Genomic DNA, 18,101 nt, shown 5'->3' with positions numbered 1-18,101 from the left:
ACAAGCATGTCTGCCCATAGGGAGCTGCCATTCTAGTGCGGGAGACAGACAATGTCAAAATAAATGAAGTATACAGTAAGTCAGAAGGTGACCCGTAATGGAAAAAAGGCAGAGGAGCGGGGTGGAGGATGCAGTGTGAAAGGAGGTTGTCAGGGAAGCTGCGGGTAACATTTGGAAAGATCAAAGACAGTCAGGGGCAGAGCTGGTGGAGGGGTGCGCTAAGCAGGGGGAATGGCCGGGGGAAGTTCTATGCATGTTTGAAGAGACGCAAGAAAGCCAGCACATCTGGACCACAGTGAGCAAGGGAGTGGAATAGGGGATGAGCCGGAGAGGAAGGGGGGCCGATCACTTAGCGCCTGGGCCCCGTGGAAGGATCCTGGGGCTCTATTCTGAGTGAAACACCAGGCCAACCCAGGGTTCCACGGTGGAGCCACATGCTAAGCAGACAGTGTAAAAGGACTCCTGAAATGAATTCTTGGACAGCCTGTGTTATTTTGTTTAAAACATCCAAATGCAAGTAGAGGGCTTGCAGGCGGGCATCATCCCTGGGTGTAGTGGGGAACCCCATGCAAAACCCTATCCATGTGGCCAATACCTACCATCCTATAAAGCTTCTGTGTTTCCTCTCAGCAATGCTAAAGGCCAAAGCCAAGGGCGAAAGGGTATGAGCCCTCGAGCCATCTTGGCCTCACAAGGTCAAGATTTGTCTCCCCTCCACCCTCCTTTCTGTGTCCCTGATTGAAAGGTGGAGCTGGGAGTGGGACAGGGAAGCCCAGCCTGGAACATTCATGCTGATGGCCTGCTCGCAGATTCCTGGTCACAGCCAGCCTCATCCTGGAGAATCTTAGGCTAACATTGCCTGAATCATTCTTCTCTTCTAAACTTTTGGTATTGATGCAATTCTTCATTTCATAGCTCGTGATCAGCAATTTCTTTAAAACCTGGGGCACTCTGTTTAATGGGATTTTGGAGCTCTTTTGAAGTTTGGGAAGCAGCCTGGGAGATGTGGTTTGGTTGCATAATGCCAAAGTTAGAATCTCTGGGGTTTTGAATTGTCATGAAGACAGTAAGGTAATGGGTCCTGGGCCAGACCTTCCTGACAAGAGATATGGGGCAGGATGGGGCAGTGAGACAGAGGAATGTAAACAGAGCTTTGGGGGATGGGGAAGCTGGAGCAGATGTATTATATGAGATCAGCTCACCTACCTCCTAACTGCGTCCCCTCAGAGGATCCAGAGGGCACTCCCTTTACCAAGGCTGGGGGAGATGCATTTGTGAGGGAGCCCCCGTGTTCTCTGTGCTGGCTCTTCTCTGTGGGCCAGAAGTGATGGTGTGGACAGCTGCCATCGAACAGGACCCCTGACTTCAGTGGAGATGATGAAACCCAGCACCAAGAGGTGGTATTTAATTGCTAAAGACAAGATGGGTGTGTTTACTGTAAGGGTTAGCAGAACCCAAGTAGTAATCAGAATAGAATGGCCTGTAGAGACATTGAATTGGCTATTAAAGCCTTACTTGATTTGCATAATGGGAAAGCTCTAGACCTGGTGAATAGAATCACAATAGAAAGTAAAAAATCCGGCTTCCCTGGTGGCGCAGTGGTTGAGAGTCTGCCTAACGATGCAGGGGACACGGGTTCGTGCCCCGGTCCGGGAAGATCCCACATGCCACAGAGCGGCTGGGCCCATGAGCCATGGCCGCTGAGCCTGCGCGTCCGGAGCCTGTGCTCCGCAACGGGAGAGGCCACAGCGGTGAGAGGCCCGCATACCGGAAAAAAAAAAAAAAGTAAAAAATCCCTCAACTAATTCTCAGACTTGAGTCATTTCATAGACACAGAGCCTCTTGAATGAAGAGGAGAACAAGTCTCCTTGGAAATCCTGCTGCACAGCCGACAGTTTACACTGTGAATCTTCCTCTGACCTTCACTAAAGGGACCTGTGGCTGCGTACTAGGGTGATTGTGCATGGGGGCAAGGGGTGTAATCAGACTGTCGGGGACGAGTGTACGCTGGAGACCCAAAGTACCACCAGTCAGGTGATCAATGGAGTCTGTCTCTGGTCCATCTCACCATGGGCCCAGGGGGGGCCCTAGACCCATTCTGTGGTTATTTCTCCAGTTCCAAAAATCATAGTTGGAAAGAAATGTGACCAAGTGCCCTCACATTGGTTAGAATCCTTCAACATCTCTTCTTTCAAGGTTCCTAAATGCTGAGTTTGCCCAGTGCTCAGAGCACTTCCTCTTCACAGACGACCACTCACAGACGGCTGTCTCGGGGCTGTGTCTACAGGCTGTGACCACTCTGGCTATCTGGCTAGTTGAAGCCAAGCATGATGTAACGGACTGTAGCAAGCTGCTAAGGACAAGGAAGAAAAAACTGGTCCCAGTTCTGCCGTTAGCTCCCTGTGTGTTGCTGGACAGACCACTCTGCCTTTCTGCACCTCAGTTTTCTCATCTTTAAGAGGAAAGCTTGGGCTACAAGCCAGCGATTCTTAACCTTGGTAGCATATTGGAATCCCTCATACATACTAATACAATAGTGCCTCATTATCTGTGCAATGTATGTTCTAAGACCCTCAGTGGGTGCCTAAAACCACGGCTAGTCCTAAATCCTAGATATACTATGTTTTTTCCTATACATATTGGGTGGGCCAAAAGTTTCGTTTGTTTTTTTCTGTAAGATGGCTCTAATAGCACTTAGTTGTCTTTAACTTCATTTGAAACAATTTTGTTAGATTGTATGTGACAGCTGTCATACCAGCGTGCATTTAAAAGAAGAGTTGTCGAAATCGGTGAATTTTTCTGTGGCCATTTTAATATTGAAGATGGAAGAAAAACGTTTTCGGCCTATTGTGCTTTATTATTTCAAGAAAGGTAAAAACAGCTGAAATGCAAAAAAAAAGATTTGTGCAGTGTATGGAGAAGGTGCTGTGACGATCAAACGTGTCAAAAGTGGTTTGCAAAGTTTTGTGCTGGAGATTTCTCGCTGGACGTTGCTCCACGGTCGGGTAGACCAGTTGAAGGTGATAGCGATCAAATTGAGACATTAATTGAGAACAATCAACGTTATACCACGCGGGAGATAGCCGACATACTCAAAATATCCAAATCAAGCATTGAAAATCACTTGCACCACCTTGGTTATGTGAATCGCTTTGATGTTTGGGTTCACCTTAAGTTAAGCGAAAAAAACCTTCTTGACCATATTTCCACATGTTATTCTCTACTGAAGCGTAATGAAAATGTTCCTTTTTTAAAACAAATTGTGATGGGTGATGAAAAGTGGACACTGTACAACAATGCAGAATGGAAGAGATCGTGGGGCAAGCGAAATGAACCACCGCCAACCACACCAAAGGCCAGTAAAGAAGGTGATGTTGTGTATATGGTGGGATTGGAAGGGAGTCCTCTAGTGTGAGCTCCTTCCGGAAAACCAAACGATTAGTTCCAACAACTACTACTCCCAATTAGAGCAACTGAAAGTGGCACTCGAAGAAAAGCATCCAGAATGAGTCAACAGAAAATGCATAATCTTCCATCAGGATAATGCGAGACTGTATGTTTCTTTGATGACCAGGCAAAAACTGTTACAGCTTGACTGGGAAGTTCTGATTCATCCGCTGTCACCAGACATTGTACCTTCGGATTTCCGTTTATTTTGGTCTTTACAAAATTTTCTTAATGGAAAAAATTTCAATTCCCTGGAAGACTGTAAAAGGCACCTGGAACTGTTCTTTGCTCAAAAAGGTAAAAAGTTTTGGGAAGATGGAATTATGAAGTTGCCTGAAAACTGGTGGAAGGTAGTGGAACAAAAGGCTGAATATGTTGTTCAATAAAGTTCTTGGTCAAAATGAAAAATGTATTTTATTTTTGCTTAAAAAACCGAAGGCACTTTTGGGCCCACCCATACATACCTATGATAAAGTTTAATTTATAAATTAGGCACAGTCAGAGATTCACAATAACTAACAATAAAATAGATCAATTATAATAATATACTATAATGCAAGTTTGGGAGTGTAGTCTTTCTATCTGTCTCTCAAAATATCTTATTGTACTACTGAACTCAACCTTCTTCTTGTGATGATGTGAGATGATAAAATATCTCCGTGATGAGATGAAGTGAGGTGAATGACGTAGGCATTGTGACATAACATTAGGCTGTGGACCTTCAGACCACATGTCAGAAGCAGGTCACCTGGAGCAGGTGATCCTGGATTGAGCCATGATGATGTCGATGGTTGGGGACCCTGTGCTGTATGGTACGAGACTTCATCACACTACTGAGAACAGCATACAATTTAAAGCCCATGAGTAGTTTGTTTCTGGAATTTTCCAGTTAATAGTTTTGAACTGTAGTTAACTGTGGGTAACTGAAACCGCAGAAAGCAAAATCGCAGATAAGGGGGGACTACCATACCTAGGTCCCACACTAGAGAATTTTATTTAATTGGTCTGGGGTGGGACCCTAGCACTGACGTTTTTAACATCTTCTCTGGCAATTCCATTGTGCACTCAGGATGAGCCCCATGGGATGAGTCACCCCCAAGGTCCCTTCCCGCTCTGAGAGGTTGAGTCTCCACCATGTTCCTCCCTGAGAGAGAGAAAGATCATCTGACATATTTGGAGTCAAAGCTCCAAAGGGCCTTTAGAGGAGGAGAGTCTGAAAACCCCTATTTCCCAAATTAAAATCTGCAATATTTTTCCTCTTAGGGAGACATGTGACTGACCAGACCACAGAGAGGTTGGGCTGGAGAATAGCCCAAATGTTTGTTTCAGCCATTTCAATGACATTTTGCAGGGCGGCCCAAAGATTTGTCCATGGTGTTTGCCTGTGTCCTAGACACGGGCCAAAATCTGTCCTTGTGTTTACTGTGCACCTTGCCTTATCCCTGTTATCAATATCTAGATTCAGAGAGAGACCCAGACCTTGGCTTACTGATGGATACTCTCACTTCTGTGTCTTGTTTCTACCTTCATCTCTGCACAGCCTATAAAAAGGGCTCCCATTCTATGAATAGCAGGATTGGTTCTAGTTTTTGAGCCAGGCTCAACCATAAAATAGCCGTGTGACCTTGAAGAAGCACCTTGTTCTCCTTGGGCGTCCATCTTTTAAATGTGTACCTCCAAAGTGTCTTACAGGTGAAATGACCTATGGTGATGAAATTTTACGAAACCTTGCTTATCAAACCAGAATGTTAAGCTGAGCTGCTTTTCCGAAGCAAAATGGACTCCAAGCTGTCGCCAGCTCATTGTGCTAATTGGTAGTGGAGGTGGATTTGAAGAGACCATCTTTCCAATTTGGTCAACCTCAAAAGAACGGTCAGCCTTTTCCACCGGCCCAGTCAACAACAAACACAGCTTTGAAGCACTTAGCGCTAGAGCTGCTAGGTGGCGCTGTTTCCCCAGATTTCCAGGGAGTCTATGCTTTAGCAGAGGGCTGTTGGTGAATTAACAATTAATGTCCACTGTGTCAGCCTGAGCCCGCAGAAAGTATGTTATACTCCAGAAACTGCAGAGAGCTGAGATTGCTCAGAGACGTGCTGCTGCCAACCTGGTTCTCTGCTGGCCAAGAATGTAATCATACACAGCCTGTCCCATCCACAAATTTGTCCCACAAACAAGGGACAGTAATAACAAGGGTAAATAAGGAATATTATAATAAATGATCTGTATGCTTGTCTTCTTAGCCTTATTACATTTTATTTTGGAAATTTTCCCTGCATATAATAGCTAGAAAACAGTTGCCACTGGGCAGGAGAATTCACTTTCCAGCGGCTTAAAAAAGAAAACCACCAAATGAGATACATGGGTTTTTCCTCTGAATCCATATGGACGCTTACAGGGTATCCCAAATGGGGGTGCGAGGGCTGTGATGGCAGGCAGAAAAGATTTCTTGTATTTTCCTGACTTTTCCTTTTCTATAAAAAGGCCATCTGAGTCAAGGACTTAAGCTCTGCTGCTATCACTTCTTCATCAGAGGCAAAGATGTTCTTCGTCACACAAGGAGCTAGGGAAGGCAGGAAGAGAGAAGGGCAAAGAAGTTGTTTGGCCCATTTTTAGCTCCGTTTCCTGCATTTTTTCCCTTTAATGTTTGTAAACTTCATTATTTCCATTGATGCCTTTCCACCGAAAAGCGAACTCCACCTGAATAGCAGAATTTGGGGTGAGGAGGGTGTCAAAGGTTCTGCTTCCCTGCCTGTCCCCCATGACATGTTTTTCTTGTAGAAATGGCCATGCTGAGGGGCAGTGAGAGGCGCAGTGGCCGGGTAGGTTAGGAGAACCACAGGGCAGTTCTCTTTTGCAGGCCAGGGACATGCCTTGAAATATAAAATATCTGCACCTCCAGAGCGGACCCCTACACCCCGCCTCCCTCACTGGCTCCCGACTTCTCCCTTGCCCAGAAACAGCAATTTGTCAAAATTAAGTCCTCAGCTGCCTCACCCTCCCTCTGCCACGCCCTTTGAGCTCACATTTGTAGGCTGGGGAGACAGAAAGAATGAAACCCATGCATTTTCTTCATGTTTCCCTTCTAGTTTATTTCTACCTTTCATGAATTCATAGTGTGCATTGTTTAGGTTTAGAAAAATGTTCCCAGCGCCAACTCTTCTGGTGTGAATCCAAAAAAAAAAAAAAAAAAATCAGTTTCAATCAACAGCAAGAGCAACTCAGGCTGGTGGAGGGGATCCTTGGGGCGGGGGAGTGGCAGGGCTTGCATCACTGAGAAGCAGAGCATCTCCCCTCCTGGCAGGGAAATGTGAGGCCCCTTGACCCCAGGCGCCAATTACTATTTTAACCATCCTTCCGCACAGCCCCAGAGGCAGCTGGAAAGGAAACCGTGCGCTGGGACTTCCCACAGCGTCTTGCTGGCTCCCTGAGGCTGCCAGGCATTTGCCCATCTGGTGAGGCCTCCAGAGCAGGGGGCCTAATTAGGCATCATCTGGCCACCTGAGAAGGTTCGGTGGGCCTTCCCCGGCTCCCCTCCTGCACGCAGGACTCCATTCTCCCAGCTGCAGGTCTCTGGAGCTTGCTTGGTAGAGCAGCTGCCCTGGCTAATGACTGGATAGCAGGGTCCCCAGGTGGCTGCCTCAGACTGGAGGGGATGGGCAGAGAGAGGGCCAAGGAACATAAAGGGACAGGGAGGGGGACAATATGAGGGGTGGTCAGAGAGGGGTCGGAGGGAGAAGAAACAGAGAGCATTAGATGAGCATCGCAATTCAGATCTCTTGAGATAGAAGACAAGCTGACCTGACTTGCAGCAAGAGAGCTGGTCCCATAGCGGGGCCCATCCATGAGAGAAGCCCCTGTGTCCCCATTCTCCATCCCACCTCCCACCACACCATGATATTCTCTCTTCCTGCCCTTTACTGCCCTCCGCACCAGGCTCTAACCAACAGTTTTTCACTAGGAGAACATGGCCTTACAGCCCTACTTTTGGGGACAGGCTGTGGGAAGAGGATATTGTTAAACTCAAAATTATTCTTTGCTCATGTTGGACTTTTAGGCATGCAGGGGTGTCTGCGTTTTAAGATATTTTGCATCCTGGGCTCCCTAAACCATGGCAGGAGTCCAGAGAGTTGGGCAGTTGCTGACATGCAAGCCAGGCTCTGCTGATCACTTCTTAGGCATTTTCCCTTTGTTTTCTGGGTAATCACACCCTTAGAGTAGGACGTATGACAAATGTTAAAATGACAAAAATATTGGGACCAATTTAGGGGAAGCAGATGGAAAGTAAAATGATCCATGAAGGGTTGTGTTGGCAAAAGGGGCAACCTCCTGGTCACGGATGGCCTGCTGTCAGTTGAACCCGTGCTCGCTAGAAAGCTGGGCTGAGCCACCAAAACTCTTAATTCTATGGATTTCTCTCTCATAATGTAGGATCGTTTGAAGCAATAAGACTGTGTGAGTGAGGGGAGCATCCCTGGACTAGGGCAAAATGAAGTTTAATTTCTGGTCCTGTTATATCTGGGGTTTTGACCATGGGTTACTCATTGTGTTTCCTCTCTCCTCCAATGTTCCCATTGGAAAATGTAAGAGAACACTTCTTTTAGTGTGCTTAGAAGTTACCATTTTCTGAGCGTATTAGAGGTTAGAATGTTACGTTTCTACATTTGGTTTAGCAGGGCTCAAAGGGGAATAGCTTTCCCCCCACCTACCTCCCAAACTGCCACAATGCGAATGAAGGGTGTTTTGCTCCAGGAAAGGAAAACTGGTGTATGGAGAAGAGCTGTTTTGAGACTCGTGTGCCCCGAACAGCAGAAGGGCGGGCTGTACAGATGTGCACAAGTTATTGACAGCTGTAGCAAGAATTGGAAAGGTGGTGGGATTGTCAAGCTGGCAGGAAGATAATCTCATAAAGGTTTTGAAGACTTGTCTGGTTCCCTCCTAACTGTCTGCCCATCCTTGTGAATCCAGGACTGATACGGGAAGCCTCAGCCTCAGGGATTTGGATCCATCAGAGGAGATTCACAAGGGTGAGCAGGTCTTTCCAGAACACTCGAATCCTTTGATTCCATTAGTTGTGGGCTGTAGTCACCTTTGTCTCCTCCAAAGGACCTCTGGGCATAAATCACAGGGACACAGAGTGAACCCAGCTAGAAGCAGAGAGGGGAGCAAATGAAGGGAATCTTCCTACTAATGGGTGTCCACTTTCAGCTGGGTGTACAATGGTGGGAAGTTGAATTTTTCAGTCTTAGAGTAAGAGTGATTGTTTTAAAGTACGCTGGAGCCAAGATAAATCTTAGAGGATAATTGATACTGTTTTCTGCAGGTCACCAAGCACCCCAGCTTTGTTCTCGAGTTCCAATAGAAAATGACTAAATCTTTAATTAAAGCCTACAGATTCTGCAGAAGGGTTTTGGGGCCTCAAGAGTTGATCTGGCCCAGCATGTCACTCTGGTGGGTACCTCTCCGGTGTCTCAGAGGGATTGAAAACCAATCCTCTGCTTGACTAACCTCCAGTAAAATTTGCCCAGTGCATTCCATTGGGGGCAGTTCAAGGGCTTAGAGGATAGTTCCTTATTTTGAGCTGAAACCTGCTTCCTAGAAATTTCTGCTCACTAATCCTAGTTCTGCCCTCCGGAGCTACAGGGGATAAATAGAATCCCTTTTTCAGATGAAAGCTCTTCAGATAGTTGAAGCTGGTGATCACATTCCCTAAGTCTTCCTTTGAACAAGACATGCATTCCAAGTACCACACGGTATCAGCCTCCCTCACCAAACATCCTACTGTGGACATCACCTGGGTTTTCAGCATTTGCATCAGTCAGACTCCAGAAAGGAAGATAGAAATACTCTCAACATTTCCAGTAGAGGGAAATTAACATAGGAGCTTTTTAACATAGCTACAGAAGGACAAAGTGGGCAAAAAGGCACATGTGACATAACCCAGACATTCGTAATTACAGGAAGCAGCTACCATTCCTAGAGGTGGAGAATGAATGAGAGGATGTGTCCCAGAGACCAGAATCACAGAGGAGGGCCACCCAGGGGGCCATGGTGAAGGTCCCATGGCTGTGCTGGAACCTCTGAAGGGGTGCCGTCTTACTGATGCTGGGACCACCAAGGCTGTGTCAGCACTCTTACTGTGCTTGCAGCCAACTAAACCCCTTATTTACATAAAGCAGGTGAGGCCAAACCTGTAGTTTTGAAAATGAGTGTTTGACTGAAGTTCAGGTCTTTAGTGGGTCTATTTTTTTTCTTTCTTTTCCTGCACACTGCCCCTTTCTTCTGATAACTGTGCCCTTCCTTTTCCCTTGGGGAAATTGCTCTCCTCCATCCACATGACCCCAATAGTCCTGGTCACAGGACAGGGGGCAATGAGACAAGATTTGAAACTTGGGCAGAGACACAGAGGGACAGATGGCCAGTGGAACTGAAGCTGTTGATGGTACTTCCTGCAGGAGCTGTGTCTGGGTTCTCTACTGAGCTCCCTGGAGCTACTCTGACCGTGGGCCTCTCCAAGACCTGGTTGTTTGACTTTTCTGCTATGAAAGCCCTACCCAGTAGCCTTCCTATAAAGTCCTTTCTGGCTTTGTCAGCCAGGGTCTATTTCTATTACTTACAAAGAACCTGGAATGATATGCCATCTTTACCTGTATTCCCAAAGGCAAGAAGATGACATCTGACTTGGTGGAGATCTAGCAAATATTGACTCTAAAACCAGCCTCCATCTTTCTGTCCTCAAATATATTAGAAGCACAATGAGTTATTGCCAACCTGGAAGGAAATGTCTTACGGGGTATTGAAGAGATAGATCCTTTGTGCTGTAGAGTTCCAAAATCTGTGATGCAGATAAATGTATGGAAATCTGATCTGGAAAAGGACTTCGATGTGACTACTTTGATTTGGTCATATCGAAATGGGTGCATCAAAATATAAACACATCTTTTGTCATGCCCTAGCAGCGTGAATAATGAATGTCGCAAAGCCTCATCTCACCCCTGAATCTGACCTTATTGCCCCTCTAAAATTCACTCAGAAGTGGGATGAAGATCAGGAAGTGAGTGTGTATGTAATTATGTTAATTGGCACTTGAGGAAAATTCTTTAAATTGTTTCACAGGGCTGTCAAAATATCTTCAAAACAGTTGCATCAAAATATGTAGCTGATTTCTGTCTATATGAGTCATTAAAAATGTGCCAAATATATGGTTTATGCAAGAAAAGCATACCCCAGCCCCCCTTACCACACAGTATGTTTCTTCAGACAGAATTGAGTTCATCAACAGCGTATACATCGAGTCAGTCAGCTAGTTAGGAAACTTTCTTACTTAACCGGCATTCAGTCCAAGTTTATATTGTCCATAGGGATAGTTGGACAATGGCGTCTTGAAATCTTGACCCAGTAAAGTGTTGACTTAACCTTAGGGTTATATTGTCCTTAGGGATAGTTGGACAATGGCGTCTTGAAATCTTGACCCAGTAAAGTGTTGACTTAACCTTCATAGCCTCTCAACACAGAAACAAGATTCCTTTGGTAAAGCTTGCCTTATAAGAATGATATTGGCACACGCAATTATGTTTAATTATGATCTTTTAAGTATTAAAAGATATTTACTCTTTTAAAAATTGGCCTGGTCTTGATTTCCATTAGGAAAGCCGTAAAAGGAGGACCACTGACTGGCTGCCCTTCTCAGCACCCAAAGCCCTGCCACGCTTGTCCTCCAAGGCGGCCTGACTAGGGCTCTGGCCACGTGGTCACCTGCCCCTCAGATCCATTCATCTTCTGCTATGGGGGCCCCCTGACAATATGATGGAACATTCTATGAATTTCATAGTTATTGCCTTAAACCCTCAAAGATAAATGAGTTTCTGGAAAATATTAGTAAAACCATTCATCTTTAGACAGCTTACTCTGATCTGGTTGGATTCTGGAGTGCAGAATTTGGAGGCATGATGGATAAAGTGTTTCATGTTTGGAAGTATGATAGTTTTGCTCCTTGAGCTGAAGTTCAGAAAGGCTCGGCCAAGAATAAAGAATGCCCAGAACAATTTCTTATTCCAAATTTGGCTCTCATTGACAAGCAAGAGTTTGAGATTATTTATGGGGTACCATAGTGCAAACTAGAAAAAAAAAATCCCAAAGGAGTCTATGAGCCAGTTATTTTCCAGATGAAGCCTGCTGGGCCAGCTCTGTGGGGTGATGAGTTTAAAACGGTGGTGGATGCCCATGTTGATTTAGGCTACACAGAATTGGTTGGCGTTCTCCACCCAGAATACAGAGCACCCAGCAGAGTTCATGTTCTTTGGTGAAATGAGAGTGCAGATATTCATGCAGCTGGGGGACATCAGTCTCATGAGGATCTCACACTTGTGGTCACTGGGAAAATGTCAACTACCAAGTGTCACAGCAAAGTTTGCTTCTGATTCCTATGTCATTTTTACCGTTGAAATCTCTTTCTGCTGAAATATGAAGCATTTCATTAACTGCTCTAAGATGTGTCTGCTAATGGGCTTAGATTCTCCCAAGAGAGTCTCACTTTTATTTGAAGGAGGTGGTAGGTTAATTAGCTATGTCCCTTGAACTTCTGAAAACCACCTCTGTCCTTTGTCACTACCACTTCAGGAGATACTTCTGTTCATTTCCCCCACGGCATTTCAATATCTGTTATACATTAGAAATAGTTGCCACTACTTCATGATCTTGGTTTTGCATGTGTTTCGAAATAACTCTCCTATATTTTGACAACCTTTTGCTTTATAACATTTTTTATATTCAAATGATACATTCCCATACCTGTGACAATATTTTATTTTATTTATTTATTTTTTGTATCTTTTTTTTTTAACATCTTTATTGGGGTATAATTGCTTTACAATGGTGTGTTAGTTTCTGCTCTATAACAAAGTGAATCAGTTATACCTATACATATGTTCCCATATCTCTTCCTTCTTGCGTCTCCCTCCCTCCCACCCTCCCTATCCCACCCCTCCAGGCTGTCACAAAGCACTGAGCCAATATCCCTGTGCCATGCGGCTGCTTCCCACTAGCTATCTACCTTACGTTTGTTAGTGTGTATATGTCCATGACTCTCTCTCGTCCTGTGTGACAATATTTTAACATTATCTGTACACTATGTCTATCTTTTCATTATGTCTTTTATTTTCTGAGATTTTTTAACAATTTTTTTTGTCCAGTAAAGTTTATTTTGTGATATCAAATGTGATTCATAAAAATATTACGTCAAATATATTTCTTTACTTTGGAAAAGCACAGTATCATATGTGTCATATTATTAATTATGGTTTCAACATTAATTGTTAGACACTCTAACTTGGAAAACAATGTGATTAGGTCTCGGTGTTAAAAAACTTCAAAAGACTTGGTTTATATGCTGAATGTCTTTATTTAGAATTAATTTTGCTAAATTTTACTTCATTTTTGATCACTACTTAACAGATACTTGGGCCATCTATTTGTCTTAAAGAGATCTTTATGCTTGTGGAAATGCTTGCCCTAATAAAAGTCTATATATCCGTAAAAAATATTTCCAGGTCTTGATACTTTTCATCTTCCTGTAATCCATCTGTTGCTTGTTTTTAAAAATTGGAGCATGTATCTGTTCTCTAAATTCTCCCAAACTCTCCAGCACTCACTGCAGCGGGGCCTGTGAACTCGAACTCATTTGAGGGGCTTGGTGTTTTCTTATTGTCTCCTTGCCTACCTTAGGTTTCAGTTTCCTACAAACCATATTTGTTCAAGCCTTCCCAGTTTGAAGATCACTTTCCTCGACAGAGAAAGCAAGAAAGAAGCCGAATTGTCCTGTTTTTCTCTGTTAGCTTTCAATGTGACACCATCTGCCCCTGAGCATGGGGCCCTTCCATTCCTCATTCTTCTTCCTGCTCTGAACTCAGCTCAAAGCCCCCTTTCAGTGCCCTGACACTGTCTTTTTAAGACTCAGGGCAATTTCAACTCTGTTTATCCTGGTTATCACTAAGACTGGCTAGTATTCCTTGGTTATAAGTGCTTCTTTTCATATTTCAGGCATTTCTTTTAAAATCTGAGACCAAGAGCTCTCTGCATAGTTTTTGTTTGTTTGCTTTTTTAAAAGACACTTTTCCTTTTTCTTCTTGATCAATGTCATTTTTTGTTATGGACTGAATATTTATGTCCCCTAAAACTCATATACTGAAATCTAATTCTTAATGTGATGGTATTAGGAGATGGAGCCCTTAAGGGGTGACTAAGTCCCGAGGGTGAAGCCCTCATGAATGGGATTCGTGCCCTTACAGGAAGAGGTCAGGGAGCTAGATGACCTTTTTTGTGCTATTTGAGGATACAATGAGAAGTTGGCAGTCAGCAACTCAGATGAGGGTTCTCACCAGAAGCCGACCATGACTTCCAGAACTGTGAGAAATAAGTTTCTGTCATTTATAAGCCACCCAGTCTATGGTACTTTGTTATAGTGGCTCAAACTAAGACGTTAGTGATTGTTCTGATAGAATTCTTTTATGTGAACCTTTCCTCTTTTAGCCATTTTAACTTTTATAGTGTCACCAAGGAGTCATACCTACCTTTTCTCTGAACTTTTACAAACGGTTTTTTTCCTAAAGCCTAGAATTTATGTCTAATTATGGACAACGCTTCCTTCCTTCTTTGGCTGTTAATAGTTCTACCATGATGACAGACACTTTATCCAAGTGTTCATTTCACTATACTAGGCTGGTTGTGCCTAGCAGTTAGTAAGAAGGTTGTATGTCATAGTTGAAAGGGCAGGGGCCTCTGCATTTGGTAGATCTGAGTTCAGAAGTCCAGAGACCTGCTGGTGATCTTGAACAATCTACCTGACTTGTCTGATTCAGAGGGTTAAAAAACTGGGTCAATTATACAGCTTTGCAAGGATGCTTTTAAAATCATAAAGAATGTACAATGCCATTTGCCATTGTTATTACTGCCTGAATAATGTTTTTGATCTTCTGGTAATCCTTCTTGCTCCAGCATATTTGCTAATATATGCGTGTGAGTTCGTAGCGTGGTGTGAATAAGTTAAAATTATAATAGGTAACATTAGGGTTGAGGTATGGACATATTGGTGACAAATAACATACTGGTTGAGCACTCAGGTTCTGAAGCCAAACTGACTCAGAGTCCTGCTGTGCCACATATTAGCTTTGTGATCTTGAGCAAATGGCTGGAACATTCTGTGTTCTCATTTCTTTATCTACAAAACAGCTCTAATTCATGAACTTACTAAAAAAGATTTAAATGAGTAAATAGATGTAATTGCTTAGAACACCACCTGGCACATAGCCAGCACTTAATAACGTTAGCTCTCATTATTATCATGCTGAGGACGGCATTGGATGAACACAGAGCCAGAAGCACCAGCATTCCTGCGTCAACCAGAGTATCTGAAGCAAAACTGAGAAACCCTTAGAGATCAACAAGTTTACAGAAACGAACACAAGGAAGTTACTGAAAAATGTGGACAAAAAGCTGAGATTGATGTCATTCCATTGGCAAACATATGGACACTTTTGCAGGAAATGTTTTCCGAGTCATGAGGCTGTAAGAGATTAGCTTGTGAGGGCAGCTGAACCTTGACCGTTAATTTTGGGGTGTATCTTGCTGAATCACTAGAGCCCTCACCTTAGTGGGCTCTACAGGTGCCCCCTGCCCTCTTAGGAAACTGGAGGTGTGCGTCATTCTCCATGATGGACTGTCAGTGGACACAAGGGTGGGCAGTTTTACATCTCTATAAACCCTTCTCTTTTTGTTTTTTGGCAGTCAGTCCATCCAGCTTTTAAATTATGGGTCCTCATATTGTGAGATTAAAATCAGGGAGAGTTGCAAAGAGGAGAGGCACTTAAAACAATGTCAGTGACCTTCAGGACTATTCCCTAGACTCTAAGGGAACAAAACATTGCTCAGAGTTGGAATAAACATGTTTTCAAGTTTGAGAAACTCTCCTCAGGGAATGGGGTTGTTTGCCAGACAGAGGGAGACAGATAAACCGTTGTCCGTCTTCCCTCAATCTCATAGTTACTCAGGAGGTTGGCTCAAAAACTGATAATCTAATGCCCTTTACTTTCAAAACATGGTCATGTATGCACCTAAATGAATACCAAGTCTTTTGTCACATATGGTCTTTCTAACTTTTCTCTTCTACTGTAATGGACTCAACAAATTCCCTAAATCTCTACCTAGGCTAGCTGATCGGTGTAGCTGATGGTTAGAGAGAGCTTGCTGTCACTGGACTGTCAGGGTCTAAGTCCTGTCTCTACTGTTTCCTACTTGTTACATCTTGGCCCAGCTTATGTCATTTTAAAACTGGGCACAGTAATAATAATACCTCGCCTAAAATATTTGGATAAGGATTAAATGAGTTAATACCATGACGGGCACACAGTAAGCACTCAGCAAAGTTCACTTTATCCTTTGAGGTCTATCGAGGAATTGGGGATTACGAACCGAGAAACTTATCTTTGTTCAGGAATTCCTCTCTCTGTCTCCCATAAGTATTCTTGTTTATCTAAAGTAATATATGAGGTGGATTTTTGGGAGATTCTGGTCTGTTTAAACTCAGACTCTACATAAGGTGGAATGAATTCAAAATTATATGGACTCTTTAGAGCTGATTCAAAACACTATTTCTCTAGCAGCCCCTCCAGTGACTCTGAATTGTAGGGTGAGTCCCATTTCTTGTTGCCCACTGCATGTGTGGCTCAAACTTCATCTGCTGCCAATGGATTGACATCAGATTTTGTATTTCTCTCTCCTGTTTTATCTGAATAAATCTTTTGTTCTGAAGTGTATTGCCTGATCACTGGAGACACTGTATGCTCAGTATTTTTCTCTTGTGTCCTCCAAATTTGGCATATAAAAGGCAGACTGTTTGGTGTAATTTTTTAAAATGCACGAGCATTGAGTCAGGTTGCCTATGTTAAGGCCTGGCTCCTCTCTTTATTCTGCTCCATGACACAATGTAATTTTTTTCAACTCTCTGAACCTTGATTTCATCTATAATATGAGAATGATTGAGAGGAATTAAATGGCATAAACCACATGCTCAAGTGCCTGGACTAAAGCAGATGCTAGACAGATGTTGGCTCATAATCAGTATCGGTGGACCCCCTCCTCTATCAGTCAGACGACCTGAGCTCCACCCACCCTCTTGGTCCTTAATCAATTGACAGTCAATTAGTGATCAGTTTCTGATATCTTACTGTATCAGCCTTGGGTTTTGGTTGGACCCCGAAGACCTTTTTTAGGGTCATTCTTAACTCTCAGGAGTTCTTAATCTATATAATGTATAAATAACACGTGAGTGCTTAAAAAAATGCAAACTCCAAAGCCCTATTGTGAACAATCCTGATTATTTAATTCTGAGAAAGGGCTCAGGAATCTGCATTTTCAGCAAGAACTGGGTGATGGTGCCAGGTGACTGTGATGTACGTGCTGCAGGAAACATACTCCGAGAAATTGCCAGTGAGGTTATTACATCTTATAAATAATCTCCTCACCTGTTCTGTTCAAAAACACCTCCTAAGCAGGGGTTCTTAACCTTGGGTGCATACTTGGGCTTCAGTGACCCTGTGGGCTCCCTGAATTTGAAGGCAAGTCATGTGCATATGCATTTCTTTGGGGGAGAAGTTTGACCTATAGCTTTCATTTTACATGTGTTCTTGAACCCTTTCTCCCACTGACCCCTCTCACCAAAACCAAACCAAACCAAAACAAAACAAAGCAGAAAACTTAAGAACTATATCTCCAGGCTCCGGGCTATTTTCCACTCCAGTCTTCAGGGTCTTTCTCCAATAACCAACCTGATAGAGCTGTGTCAACAACTAGTTATCCCCTCAGGGACTGATCTCACCCCAGAATCTAATTGGTTTTTATTGCCAACAGGTGGTCCTTCCTCTTCAGGCACAGCTGCATGCCATGGATAGGAGCAGAGCATGCAGGTGTGGCTTATCTGGCTTCTCTTCAGCTGTTCTCCAATCAGTTTGTGTCCCTGCTGAGCTCAGGTCTCGGAGAAACCCTGCTATGGTTTCTGTATGGGCCCTACAAGGTGCCCAAAGATGGCGGTCTATCAGGTCTTCTCTGGATAGAAAGTTGCCAAGGTCCACTGTCAGGAGTTCTCTTTTTCACAAGAAGTGCATAAAGTATCTCCAAAAGAGTCTAAACCATCTACCCTGGGGAAGGGCTGAGCCCCTCTGTTGGCATGGTTATTCTCTCTCTGGGGAATCTGGCCACACTGCAGCTCCCTCGGGCACTGGGCTTAAATCAAGGTAAGGTTTCCCTTTCTCTTTACCAGGGAACACAGTGCAAACAAATCAGATCCCTGGGGGATGGTTGGAGAGCTTGCTTGCTGCTTGTACTCACAGTCCCCTAAATTCTCCTTTCTCTGCTGTAAGCTTGTGAGGTGGGACCAACCTGGACCCATGATTATTTAAATACCTTGTTCTCCTAAGCTCTTCTCTTGAGAGAGAAATATCAAAATCACCCCTCCTCCACCACCACCACCACCACTACCACTACCAATGCCTGATTCTCCATTTATGAGAGTGCTGTTTCCCTTCTACTGACCTTCTACACTGTCCCAGGCTTTGGGACATCTATAAATGGCTCCAGGGTGTTTGCTGACAATGCCTGCAGGCATG

At 43.9% G+C, this 18,101-nt stretch overlaps 1 long non-coding RNA gene and 1 pseudogene across 2 annotated transcripts in view; both read left to right on the top strand.

The window, feature by feature from the left end:
* The window catches only part of LOC307197492, a 739,380-nt gene that overhangs the window by 144,893 nt on the left and 576,386 nt on the right, over positions 1–18,101 (top strand). The window lies entirely within an intron of this gene.
* LOC307196949 (protein NipSnap homolog 3A-like) lies at positions 8,170–11,911 on the top strand (annotated as a pseudogene). The gene is made up of 2 exons: positions 8,170–8,314; positions 11,167–11,911. The product of its transcript is annotated as a protein NipSnap homolog 3A-like (transcript).

The sequence above is a fragment of the Stenella coeruleoalba genome (assembly GCF_951394435.1).
Source record: "Stenella coeruleoalba genome assembly, chromosome: 14".
NCBI classification, from domain to species: Eukaryota; Metazoa; Chordata; class Mammalia; order Artiodactyla; family Delphinidae; genus Stenella; species Stenella coeruleoalba.
Note: the sequence above shows the minus strand (reverse complement) of the source record. Positions and strands in the feature narration are given on the sequence as shown.